This window comes from Dasypus novemcinctus, chromosome 15, assembly GCF_030445035.2.
Source record: "Dasypus novemcinctus isolate mDasNov1 chromosome 15, mDasNov1.1.hap2, whole genome shotgun sequence".
In the NCBI taxonomy this organism is placed as follows: Eukaryota; Metazoa; Chordata; class Mammalia; order Cingulata; family Dasypodidae; genus Dasypus; species Dasypus novemcinctus.
In genome coordinates this window covers 8,082,344-8,095,786 of record NC_080687.1, presented here as the reverse complement: position 1 = coordinate 8,095,786, position 13,443 = coordinate 8,082,344, and the positions used below count along the sequence as shown (strand labels likewise).

The 13,443-nt window shown below is 40.7% G+C and overlaps 1 protein-coding gene across 3 annotated transcripts in view; it reads left to right on the top strand.

Moving 5' to 3' along the window:
- The window catches only part of B3GLCT (beta 3-glucosyltransferase), a 147,384-nt gene that overhangs the window by 108,718 nt on the left and 25,223 nt on the right, over positions 1-13,443 (top strand). The gene's annotated exons all lie outside the window — the stretch shown is intronic.

The following is a 13,443-nucleotide window of genomic DNA, read 5'->3' as shown; positions in this document are numbered from 1 at the left end:
GGAATGAATGAAATCAGAGGAGAAAGCTGGCACTCCAGGTAATTACCCCGTTAAGAGAGAGAAATTTAAAAGATAGCCTCTTTTGAGAAAACCAGCAGAAATTGAAAATACATTAATGCAAATCTGTCAAACATTCCCATACAGTTCATATCTTAACCAAATTTTGAATCTGAACTTTCCAGAACAGATACTGTCCTATTCATGTTTCTTTTGCCTTTTAAGTAGGGGGTTTTCTCTAAAAGGCTGTTTTTGTCCTGGGGGTATTAACATCAGGAATTTATGTGTAGAATAATAGCCAGGATATCATTTTTGCTTTTCAGCCACTTCTAATGATATAGCCAAAGGAAGCTGACTACGTAGGAGTTTTATATCTTGTAGCTAAACCATAAATCCAGACACAAAATACAGGCTTTCCAGAGTGCTGGGGAACCAAAAGCAATAGCAGGCTGCCAGGGATGCTGTACTTGGACATGTACATGTCAGTGCTCATGGCATTTCCTAATTAACTGCAAACTTAGTGCTTCCATATCCACGTACATGTATAATTGTTTATATTCCTCAGTAATTGACACTGGACACTGGTAAGAATCTTTCTTTTGTCTTCCATTCATAATCAGAGATGTAGTTCCTATGCATCAAAATAAACCAATCAATAGATTCAGTCAGCACCTGTTCATTAAGCACCTACTATGTGTCAGGCATTCAGAGATGCCCTTATCTGTCCTGTTGACCACACTGTCACTGGCCTCTTTGAATGTCAGTGCTTTGCAAGCATTCTATAAACATGTCACCTACAAAATGTGTTTTCCTCCCATTTATAAGAGTGAAGCCTTTGTTTCTGATGTTAAGAAGGGCATGTTTTCACTTTAAAAACACAGATCCCTGGAGGTGGTAGGGGTAGGTGCAGGGAGAAGGGACATAAAATAAACCAGTAAAAAATGAATGAACAAGATGATTTCAAATAATGAATGTTATAAAGAAACTGAGAACAGGGACCTGGGACAGAGAGGACCAGGTGGGAGTTGGGGATGATGGTTGGGAGGGGTCAGAGAAGGGCTGTCTGGACAGGGGATGTTTGAATGACCAGAAGCCAAGGATGCAGACATGTGGGCAGGGTGTGCTTAGCCGAGGGAACAGCCAATGTGAAGGCTCGAGGCTGGGAACAAGCTCAGTATGTTTGTGGAAAGCAAGCAAGCCTGTGTGGCTGTGGCTTAGCTATGGTCACTGTTGGTGTTAGACCTCCAGGTGACATCAGATATGCCGCTGGACGTGAGAGTTGGGCTCAATGGAGAAGCTGGGGCTGGAGGTGTAATTTTGGGCATTATCATCATTTCAGAGGTTTTGAAGCTACCAGACTGGACAAGGTCACCTAGTGAGAAGCTGTGGAGAGAGAGAAGAGGGCCCAGGCCTGAGCGGTGGTACAAAATCAGTGAGGTGGGAGGGACACTAGGGTTGGGATGCTTTGAGAGGCAGATGATCAACTGTGTCAAGGTTGCTGAGTGGCCAATAACATGAAAGAAGTGATTGTGTGAGGTGGCAGCATGGAAGTCAGTGGTGACCTTGACTTGGTCACTCTCAGTAAGTGGGTACTGGGGAGCAAAGTAAGATAGGGGCAGAATAGGAGGAGGAGTTGAGGTTGGAGAGAGAGCACTGATGGACAACTGGGGTTTTGTTTGGTCTCTAGTTAATTCTTTTGATGAATTAGTTTAAAGGCAAGGGAGCCTAGCTTGAGGGGCAACATGGGGTCTAGAAAACTTGCATTTTAAGATGGGCAATTCTAGGGAACGTCTGTATGTGATGAGAAAGGTCAAGTAGAGAGAGAGGATGGTGGCGTCAGCTGTCTTTCTGAAGTGGGGCTGGCCCCGGGTACGATGGAGGGACCTCCCTTGTTAGGAGAATCGATTGTAACATGCGGGAGGAGTGTGGGCATGGGAATAGGAAGGTGTTTGGATTTGCTGGTATGAAGGTATGGGTGTTTGCACCTGATCGCTCCTATTAAGTACAGCACAAGGTCATCTGCTGAGAATGCTTAAGGTTTCACATGTGCTTGCTCTTAGGGAGAACAGCCACGTGAATACCAGAAATCACCACCACCACTTACACAGTGCTTGCTGTGCCAGGCACCACTATAAGTGTGTTACACTCATCAATTCTCACAATAAGTGCATGTTATTGTTATTCCTATTTTATATTAAGGGTGATTGAGGCACAGAGATTAAGGAACCAGCTCAAGGTCACACGTCTGATAAGTAGCACAGCTGGGTTTTGAATCCAGATCTTTGACTCCAGAGTCTGCACATTTAATCCTTATGTTCTTCCACCTCTACCAAGAGCCACATCTCATCTCTTCCCAAATCAAATGCATATCCAGGCTAAAACACTGTCATGTACAGAGATGACTAAGAATCCAAGGGATCACCATCTATAAGAGATGTTACAATGCAAAATGTGATCATTCATCAAATAAATGATAGAGGAAGTATGTGCTGGGAGATTAATAAAAAGGAAGAAACTATTCGAGACTGAATTTTAGACTTTGGTACAACCACTTTGGAAGACAGTGCACCCAGTAAAGGTGAAGGTACTCATACCCTGTGACCCAGAAGTTCTCGTCTGAAGCATATAATACTTAGGGGAACTCTTACACTCATGCACCAGGAAGCATCTACAAGAATGTTCATAGCAGCACACAAAAGCAGAGTCAAAAGCCGGACCCAGGGAGCAGATGTAGCTCAAGTGATTGAGTATCTGCTTCTCATGTACAAGGTCCCAGGTTTGATCCCCAGTACTTCCTAAAAAACAAATGATAAAACCAACTCTCATTAGGGAGTGGATGTAGCTCAGTGGTTGAGTGCATGTTACCTCCTAAAAGAAAAACAAAAAAACACCTGGACCTAACCTACATGTCCATTGCTTAAAGAGGGATAAATAAGTTGTGCTGTATCTTTACAACATATTTTGCAGCAGCAGGTATGAATGAAATAAGCTGCACAAGGCATGGATGTGTCTCATAATGTTAAGCAAATAAAGTCATAGAGCAAAACTTAAAGTAGGGTTTCATTCATAAAACTAAAAACCATGTAAAACAAAAAATGTGTAGAGACACATTTTTTAAACCATGAAGATAAGTAAGAATGATAAGGTACAAAATTCAAGATAGTAGTTGCCTCTGGAGGAAAGATAGGGGAATGGGTTCTGAGAGGTACACACAAGGGACTCAAAGGCAACATAATTTCAGTTTCTTAAAAAGGTGGGTCGTACATGTGTGTCTGTTTTATATGTACTATTTATACCTTACACATATGTTGATAACCCTAATTTTTTTTCAATATTTAATTACTGTTTGATTTAATTAAAAAAAACACCAAAAAATAAAAAATTTGTTGACTACCTAATGTGTATGTATTAGCTTCCTGTGGCTGCTCTATGAAATGATCACAAACTTGGTGGCTTAAAACAATAAAAAAGATTAGCTTTTTCTTCCTGTAGAATTTTGGAAGTCCAACAACCATTCATTTTGTCCTGTCTCTGTCCCTTTCAGCCCAAACTAGCAGTGTTTCTGCTGATAAACATTCTCAAAAACCTCGTGGGTCTGTCATGTATGGCATGGGGAGTCACACTATAAAACAGAAGTCTCCTCCACGGATCTTTCCTGGATGATCTCATCCCTATTCTTTTTGTATGGTTGAGGGCATCCATGCATCATACGCTTAATCACTCTGAGGAACCTTCTGTGTGATGGAACTCTCTGACTTTGAGATCCTTTGAGGCACTTGCCAATGGTTGTCCTTGACTTGAACAGTGAATCTCCTAATTTTAACATCTTAGACTAAAATTTTGGATAGGCTGAGAATTTCTCAAATCATCAAGTCCTAGTTCTTTTTGTTTAACAGTTTTTCCCTCAATTTATCTCTTTCCTCTTGCATTTTATTATGAGTTGCAACAAGAAACCAGGTCATACCTTCAATACTTTGCTTGAAAATCCCTTCAGCTAAATATTCAGGTTCACTGCTTACAAGTTCTTCTTTCCACATAACTGCAGAACACAATTTAGCTAGGCTTTCTGTCACAATATGGCAAGGACCATTTGTCCTCCAATTACCAAAACTACATTTCTCATTCCATTCTGAGTTTTCACCAGAAGCACCTTTAAAGTTCATATTTCTGCCAACAGTGTTTATAATGATAAATATGTTTTTTAAGATGATATAGGTCTTCTCTCCTGTGTTCCTCACTTCCTTCTGAGTTGTCCCCAACAGCTCCTTTAATGTCCATATTCCTACCAACAATCTGTTAAAAGCAAGTCAGTCAAAGGGGTGCTGAAGCAAAATACCAGGAATCGGTTGGTTTTTGTAAAGGGTATTTATTTGGGGTAGGAGCTTACAGATACCAGGTCATAAAGCACAAGTTACTTCCCTCACCGAAATCTGTTTCCACATGTTGGAGCAAGATGTCTGCCGATGTCTGCCAGGGTTCAGGTTTCCTGGGTTCCTCCCTTCCAGAGTCTTGCTTCTCTCTGGGTTCAGGGTTCCTCTCTTCCTGTGACTTGCTTCTGTTTCCTCTGTGAGCTTACTTCCCAGGGCTCCAGCTTAAGGCTTCAGCATCAAACTCCAACATCAAAAACGCTCAACTCTGTCCTTTGCCATGCCAACGCCCTAATGACATGGCCCAATCAAAGCCGTAATCATAACTTAATCATGCCCAGGTACAGACCAGATTACAAACATAATCCAATATCTATTTTTGGAGTTCATAACCACATCAAACTGCTACAGCAAGCTATGCTTTTTCTGTCATCTACCTCAAAATTCTTCCAGTTTCTACCCATTACCCAATTCTAAAACCACTTCCATATTTTTAGTTATTTGTTACAGGAGAACCCTCTTGCCTAGGACCAACATCTGTATTTGTTTCCTGTGGCTCCTTGAGCAAATTATCACTAACTTAATGGCTTATAACAACAGAAATATATCCTCTCACAGTTTTGATGGCCAGCAGTCTGAAATTAGTATCCCTGGGCCAACATCAAGGTGTTGATAGGGCCATACTACTTCTGGAGGCTTGAGGGAGAAGCCATTCCTTGTCTTTTCAAGCTTCTGGTGGCTGTTAGCATTCCTTGGTTTGTGGCCATATCACTCTGATCTCTGCCTCCATGGTCACATTGCCTACTTCTCTCTGTCTGGGTGTTAAACCTCCCTCTTGGAACAACACACATGATTTCATTTAGAGTCCACCAGATAATCAAGAATTAATCTTCCCATTTCAAAATCCTTATCTTAATCACATCTGCAAAGTCTTTTTTTTTTTTTTTTTTGCCATGCAAGGAATGTCCACAGGTCTCAGGGATCTCTCTGGAGACTAAACATGACATGCACATTCCCTCATCCATCCATTCATTTGACAGAAGTATTGTGAGGAATGACGTTGTGCTAGTCATTGTGCTCTTAGACACTGCAAGACTCTGGGTACTCTGGGTACTGAGTTGTGCCATCTAGATCATCACATACAAGGGGAAAACCCCAATTGAAGTCACTCTTTAAGTAGAGAAAAATTTAAGATGTAGAACTGCCTCTTGGCATTCTGGGTTTCTTTACACACCAACATACTGGGACATTTTCAGTCATTCCTAAATCTAGAATTTCTTGGACAGCATTTTACTCTCCTGTTTTAATCCCCCTCTGGGTTTCTCCTAATTCCACACTTGGAGTTGGAAGTGGTAGGAGCACTGGATTAAAAGATCCTAGTGTTGGCTTAGCTGTGCAGTCTTGGAGGACCCACTTTGTGTCTCTAGGCTACAGTTTGCTAGTCAAATGAGACAGTTTGAGCTTTAAAATGTTAGGACTCTACTGTCAAAATATGGGATCTGCATTGCATTAGTAATAGTCCCTGTAGATGCTATTTCTACATCATACTCTATTATGAAAAGTCCTTCAAGTCTCTTTAATTAGAGTGAATTATCTAGTCTACCAAACTGGAAGATTTAGTGTTCATTATGTTGAGTTTAATCAATTTTTTATATATTTGACTTTTATCAGTGTATTCAGAAACATAGGAAAACTCTGATCAGACACTGTAAAAATGACTTATTTTTATGGATATAAAAGTTAACCTAGCTTCATTCATCAAATATTTCTAAAGTGTCTATCATGTGCCAGGTTCTGGAGATGCAGTGATGAACAAGAAGTGAATAAATTCTCTGTCCTTGTAGAATTTATAATCTAGGGCATAGACCGTAATCTAATAGTAAAAATAATAATACATAATTATAAACTTTTATAAGTACTGAGAGTTGGTTTTGATTTGAGGGCTGGTGGCCAGGGAAAGCCATTCTAGGAAGAAGAAATAGCAGGTGCAAAGTCCCTGTGATGGAGGGGTTATGGCTTCTCTGAGAAACTGAAAGGAAGCCAGTGTGGCTGGAATGTTCTAGGGGCACATTTTACATATCCCTTTGCAACTTGCTTTCTTCACTTAGCATATCATGGACTTTTTACATGTTGTTAAATATTTTCTAACCAAGTCCCTACAAAATATTTCACTGTATATTTTCAACATCATTTACCTAAGGAGTTTTCTTTTATTGGTTATTTTGGTTATTTGCTCTTTTCATGCTTTTAATTAATTTTTATAAGAGATTAGATCGAAGCAAGAGAAGGAGGAGGATGTAGCTCAGATCAGACATGAAGGCAACAATTTTAACTTTGATTAGTTAGTCATATCAGGTAGGGGGGCTGCAGAACTTAATTTTGTTTCTCATTAAAATTTTTGCTTTATAGAAAGTGAAAGGAAAATAATATCATCTGTAATAAACCCAGGGGTTCATTAATCTCCTACCTCCCAAATCTCTCTTTTTCTCTGTTTTTCTCTCTTTGTGGTTCTCTAGTTACATATGTATAAATTTTTCATTTTGTAAACGGAGCCACAACACCCATTGTAGCAGTTTGATATAGTTATAAATTCCAAAAATAGATATTGGATTATCTTTGTAAACTAGTCTGTACCTAGGCATGATTAAATTATGATTAGGACTTTGATTGGGCCATGTTGGTAGGGCGTTGAGTCCCCACCCCTTGGTGGGTGGGGATTCACAGATAAAAGACATGGCAAAGGACAGAGTAGGAGGGTTTTTGATGTTGGGTGTTTTAATGTTGGAGTTTGATGCTGAAGCCTTAAGCTGGAGCCCTGGGAAGTAAACACACAGAGGAAAGAGAAGCCAGCCCCAAGGAGAGAGGAACCCTGAATCCAGAGAAAAGAAGACCTGGTAAGAGAGGAACCCAGGAAGCCTGAGCCCTGACAGACGATGGCAGCCATCTTGCTCTAACATGTGAAAATAGATTTTGGTGAGGGAAATAACTTATGCTTTATGGCCTGGAATCTGTGAGCTCCTACCCCAAATAAATAACCTTTATAAAAAACAACCAATTTCTGGTATTTTGCATCAGCACTCCTTGGCTAATATACCCATCTAGTAGCTAAATCTTGGTCCCTGTTCAAGATTATTTCTTTAGGCTAAATTCCTATTTGTGAATAATTAAAGAGTGTAAACATTTTCAGGCATTTATTATGTAGCATCAAAGAGCTCTCTAGAAATGTATCAAATTCTACTTCCACCAGTACCACAGAATTTTCATATTTCATGATAGTATTATTCTTTATAGGAACCTTCTGTTTTCTTAGCTGTTACTCAGTTATTAATCTACTGTACTGGAGGGTTCCCAGTGAAGGAACTGCAGTTTCTCCATTTGCATGGCCTTTGCAGTGCCCAACCCAGAGCTCTTGTTCCATATCAGCTTGTGGACTAGAATTAACCCGTAAGCCAGCCCAGAGTGTGGATGCAAGCCCACCGCCCAGCCCTTCTGCTCTGAGGCTGCTCTCCCCACTCTGCCTTAACGTTTTAGGTGAAGTCATTTTTTTTTCACCTATGCCTGCAACATCCGATCTAAACTTGGTTCCCCAGGGCCCAAGGGCATCATGAATACACTGAATTTAAAAGGGCAATTTGTATCCTACTTTCCAAAACTGAGTGGAGAGGAATTTGGATTTTTTTTGTTCTCTGGAATAAAAGTCCCTGCCGTGGTGTGTTGTGGACGTGACCTGTTGGCTGCTGTCAACCGTGGGACTCTTTTCAGGTTTTATAACCACGTTGTGGTAAGATGAGCAAAGAAGCCAGAGGAGATGCCATTTCTGGACATTTGTCACCCTCAGAGCTTGGTGAACCCTGTTCCTCCCTCTGTCCTGTGTTTTAGACTTGATAACCCCACAATGGTGTGAGCCAATTCCTTGGACAGACAGACACCGACAAAAACACCGTTTTCTCCTTCTCTGTATTTGCCTATTAGTTCTGTTTCTCTGGAAAACCCTGACTGATCCACCAATGCCATCCCAGCATCCCAGCTGTGCCCATCCCACAGTCAGGGCTCTGTAAATACTTCTGTGGAGGGAATAAATGAGGGACTGAATCTCTGGGCTCTGACTTCACATTTCAGCTCAGCATAAGGAGAGACAAAAAGAGCCTTGAATCCGCAGCGTCAAATCTGAACCTCTTCTAGCTTTTCGAGCCCCTGGGCAAGTGTGGGCGGCAGCAAGCCTGGGGAGGGGAAACCAAGCGCCATGCTTCCTGGCTGCAGGCTCTTTAATCTACCAAGGAAAACCCCAGCTCCCGTAAAACAGCCAGGAGAGGCTCCCGGGATGCTGGCTTGTTCTCGGGCTTCGCGAGCCCAAGCTTTGGAGGGTCTTTAAGGCGCGAAGGGGGCAGAGCCTACCAGAGGTTTCCTAACCTGGTTCATGGATCCTGGCACGAAGTCTTGGGATCACAGGAATATTTTGTGATACTTTTTTTTTTTTAACACTTTTTAAAATTAAAGTTAATAGATGACAAAAATGTTACATTAAAAAACATAAGAGGTTCCCATATAACCCACTCCCCACCCCGTCCATCATTTTTGTCAATTGTATTTTTTTGAAGATATATACATCTCAAAAAATGTTACATTAAAAAACTTAAGAGGTTCCCATATACCCCTCACTTCCTGACCCCACTCCTCCCACACCAACAACCTCCCGCATCATTGTGGCACATTCATTGCACTCGGTAAACATATTTTGGAGCACTGCTGCACCACATGGATAATAGTTTACCCTGTAGTTTGCACTCTCCCCCAGTACATTCAGTGGGTTATGGCAGGATATATAAAGTCCAGCATCTGACTCTGCAATATCATTAGGACAACTCAAAGTCCCAAAAATGCCCCCACATCACATCTCTTCTTCCCTCTCCCTGCCCTCAGCAACTACTGTGGCCACTTTCTCCACCTCCATGCTACAATTTCTTCTATTACTAGTCACAATAGTATTATAGTAGAATATTGGTAAGTCCACTCTAATCCATATTTTAGTCCTCCATTCTGTGGACCCTGGGATGGTGATGTCCACTCCACCTCTAGATCAAGAGGGGGCTTAGACTTCACATGGATGATGGATGCAATTCTGCTTGCAGTTGTAGGCACTCTTGATTCCCTGGTGTGGTGGTTGACCATCTTCACCTCCCTGTTAGCTGACCTGGGTAAGTCCAATGAACCAGAGAGTAGGGGTTGCAACTCTGCTGAGGCTCAGGGCCCAGCTGGCACATGGACAGTCTAGAGATTCAAGTCCCCTGAGTATACACCATCCCTCCAGCTTATCATAGATTTCACCCATGTAGGCATTAGCTCACAACCTTCCTTTCCACGCCCCCCCCCCCCAATTCCTTTAAGCCTATCTTCCAGTCTCTAGCTCTCTAAGATAGCTTGGTTTGCTTTTTTCATATCAGAGAGGTCATGATGTATTTGTCTTTAAATGCCTGGCTTGCTTCACTCAATATAAAGTCCTCAAGATTCATCCATGTTATCACATGTGTTTGGTACTGTATTTCTTCTTACAGCTGAGTAGTATTCCATAGTATGAATATACCACATTTTATTTATCCATTCATCTGTTGATGGGCATTTGGGCTGATTCCAACTTTTGGCAATAATGAATAATGCTGCTATGAACACTGGTGTGCATATATTGGTTTGTGTCCTTATTTTCAGTTCTTCTGGGTATATACCCAGCAGTGGGATTGCTGGGTCATATGGCAAATCTATAGCTAACTTTTTGAGAAACCATCAAGCTGTCCTCCAGAATGGCTGGATCCTTCTGCATTCCCACCAGCAGTGGACGAGTGTTCCCATTCCTCCACATCCTCTCCAGCACTTGTAGTCTTCTGTTTTTTTGATAGCTGCCAGTCTTTTGGGAGTAAGATGGTATCTCATTGTAGTTTTGATTTGCATTTCCCTACTAGCTAGTGATTTTGAGCATTTTTTCATGTGCTTTTTAGCCATTTGTATTTCTTCTTTAGAGAAGCATCTGTTCAAATCTTTTTCCCACTTTTTCAATGGGTTGTTTTGCTTTTTATTTTCAAGATATGAGTTCTTTATATGACAACAGAAGCGGACAAAGAAACAAGATGCAGTAAATAGACACAGAGAACAGACAACCGGGGGAGGGGGGGAATTAAATAAAATAAATAAATCTTTAAAAAAAAAAAATATGAGTTCTTTATATATGCAGGATATAAGTATCCTATCAGATATATGGTTTCCAAATATTTTCTCCCATTGGGTAGGCTCTCTTCTCACTTTCTTGACAAACTCCTTTGAGGTGCAAAAGGCTTTAATTTTGAAGAAATCCCATTTATCTATTTGTTCTTTTGCTGCTCGTGCTTTGGGTGTGAAGTTCATGAAGCCATTTCCTGTTACAAGGTCCTATAGATGCTTCCCTACATTGTTTTCCAAGGTCTTTATGGTCTTGTCTCTTACATTTAGTCCTTGATCCATCCTGAGATGATTTTTGTATAAGGTGTGAGATGTAATACTCTTTCCTTCTTTCCACATGGATATCCAATTCTCTAGCACCATTCATTGAAGAGACCATTCTCTCCCAGTTGAGTGGGCTTGTTGAATATCAGATGAGTGTATTATGAGGATCTATATCCAAACTCTCAATTCAGTTCCATTGGTCAGTGCATCTATCCTTGTGCCAATACTATGCTGTTTTCACTACTGTAACTTTGTAGTATGTTTTGAAGTCAGGTAGTGTGATTCCTCCAATTTCGTTTTTCTTTTTCAATATGCCTTTGGCTATTCGGGGCCTCTTTCTTTTCCAAATAAACTTCATAGTTAGTTTTTCTAGTTCATTAAAAAATGCTGTGTTGATTTTTATTGTGATTGCATTGAATCTGTAGATCAGTTTTGGTAGGATAGATATCTTAATAATATTTAGTCTTGGGCAGCAGAATTGGCCCAGTGGTTAGGGCCTCCGTCTACCACATGGGAGGTCCATGGTTCAAATCCTGGGCCTCCTTGACTTGTGTGTAGCTGACCCATGCGCAGTGCTGATGCGCGCAAGGTGTGCCCTGCCACCCAGGGGTGTCCCCACGTAGGGGAGCCCCACGCTCAAGGAGTGTGCCCCCTAAAGAGAGCCACCCAGCATGAAAGAAAGTGCAGCCTGCCCAAGAATGGCACTGCACACACGGAGAACTGACACAAGATGACGCAACAAAAAGAAACACAGATTCCTGTGCCGCTGACAACAGAAGCTGACAAAGAAGATGCAGCAAATAGACAGAGCAAATAGACACAGAGAACAGACAACTGGGGTGGTGGGGGGAAGGGGAGAGAAATAAATAAATAAATCTTAAAAAAAAATATTTAGTCTTCCTATTCATGAACAGGGAATATTCTTCCATTTATTTATGTCTTCTCTGATTTCCTTGAACAGTGTTGTGTAGTTTTCTGTGTATAAGTGTTTTACATCTTTAAATTTATTCCTAGGTATTTGATTTTTTAATTTACTATTGTAAATTGTATTTGTTTCTTGATTCCTCCTGAGATTGCTCATTATTGGTGTACAGAAATGCTACTGATTTTTGTGCACTGATCTTATAACCTGCGACTTCTCTGAACTCATTTATAAGTTCTAGAAGCTTTCTTGTAGACTTCTCAGGGTTTTCTATGTATAGGAACATGTCATCTACAAATAGTGAAATTTTGACTTCTTCCTTTCCTATTTGGATCCCTTTTATGTCTGGTTCTTGCCTCAGTGCTTGAGCAAGTACTTCTAACACAATGTTAAATAGAAGGGGTGATAGTGGGCATCCTTGTCTTGTTCCCCATCTTAGAGGGAAAGATTTTAGGATTTCACCATTGTAAATGATGTTAGCTGTGGGTTTTTCATATATACCCTTTATCATGTTCAAGAAAATTTCCTTCTATTCCGATCTTTTGCAGTGTTTTTATCAAAAAAGGGTGGTCATGGTGGCTGCTGGGTGCGGGGAATGGGAGGAAGAGATGAGATGTGGAGGCGTTTTCGGGACGTGGAGTTGTCCTGGGTGGTACTTCACGGTCAATTACGGGACATTGTAGATCCCCCCAGGGCCCACTGGATGGAACGTGGGAGAGTGTGGGCTATGATGTGAACCATTGACTATGGGGTTGTTCATTGGTTTGGGCCATGTTTTCCTGATTATTGGTATGGTCTGTAGTTTTTTGTTGCTGTCTGGTCATCATTTTATCTTGTTAGGTTTGTGAAGTTGATTAGCTTTTTTGTCTCAGGATTTATTTTATGTGCATGTTAAGTCTTCTCTTTGTCACTTTGTTCTTCTTACTCTATCTCCTTGTTGTTTACTAAGTTCCCTTGAAGGAAAATATTAGGGCCAGAGAAAGCAAAAGAGGTAAGAAAAGAAAAATATAATATAATAGTAGTATTGATAGAGAATGTTAGCAGAAGAAACATGTGAGATCTAGCAGAAAGGATATTGAACTCATGTAAGCTGTGTAAAATTATAACCGTAAAATGGTGGAGTACTTATAATGAGACAGAAAACTGAATATGGGGAGGAATATAGTATGAATTAAAAGGCCAGTTTGGTCAGGAGAGAGGGAAAGAGAAAAGAAAGGACAATAATATAAAGAGTTCTAATGAACTTAGATGCAAAAATCCTCAATAAAATACTTGCTAATCATACTCAACAACACATTTAATGAATTATATACCACGACCAAATGGGTTTCATTCCTGGTATGTAGAAAGATTGGTCTGCAATTTTCCTTTCTTGTGGTGTCTTTGTTTGGCTTTAGGTATTAGGGTAATGTTGGCATCACAGAATGAGTTAGGCAATGTTCTATTTCAATTTTTTGGAAGCGTTTAAGCAAGATTGGTGTTAGGTCTTTCTGGAATGTTTGGTAGAATTCACCTGTGAAGTCATCTGGCCCAGGGCTCTTCTTAGTTGGGAGGTTTTTTTGTTTTGTTTTTTTAAAGATTTATTTTATTTCTTTATTTCTTTTCCCTTCTCCCCCACCCCAGTTGTCTGTTCTCTGTGTCTATTTGCTGTGTCTTCTTCTTTGTCCGCTTCTGTTGTTGTCAGTG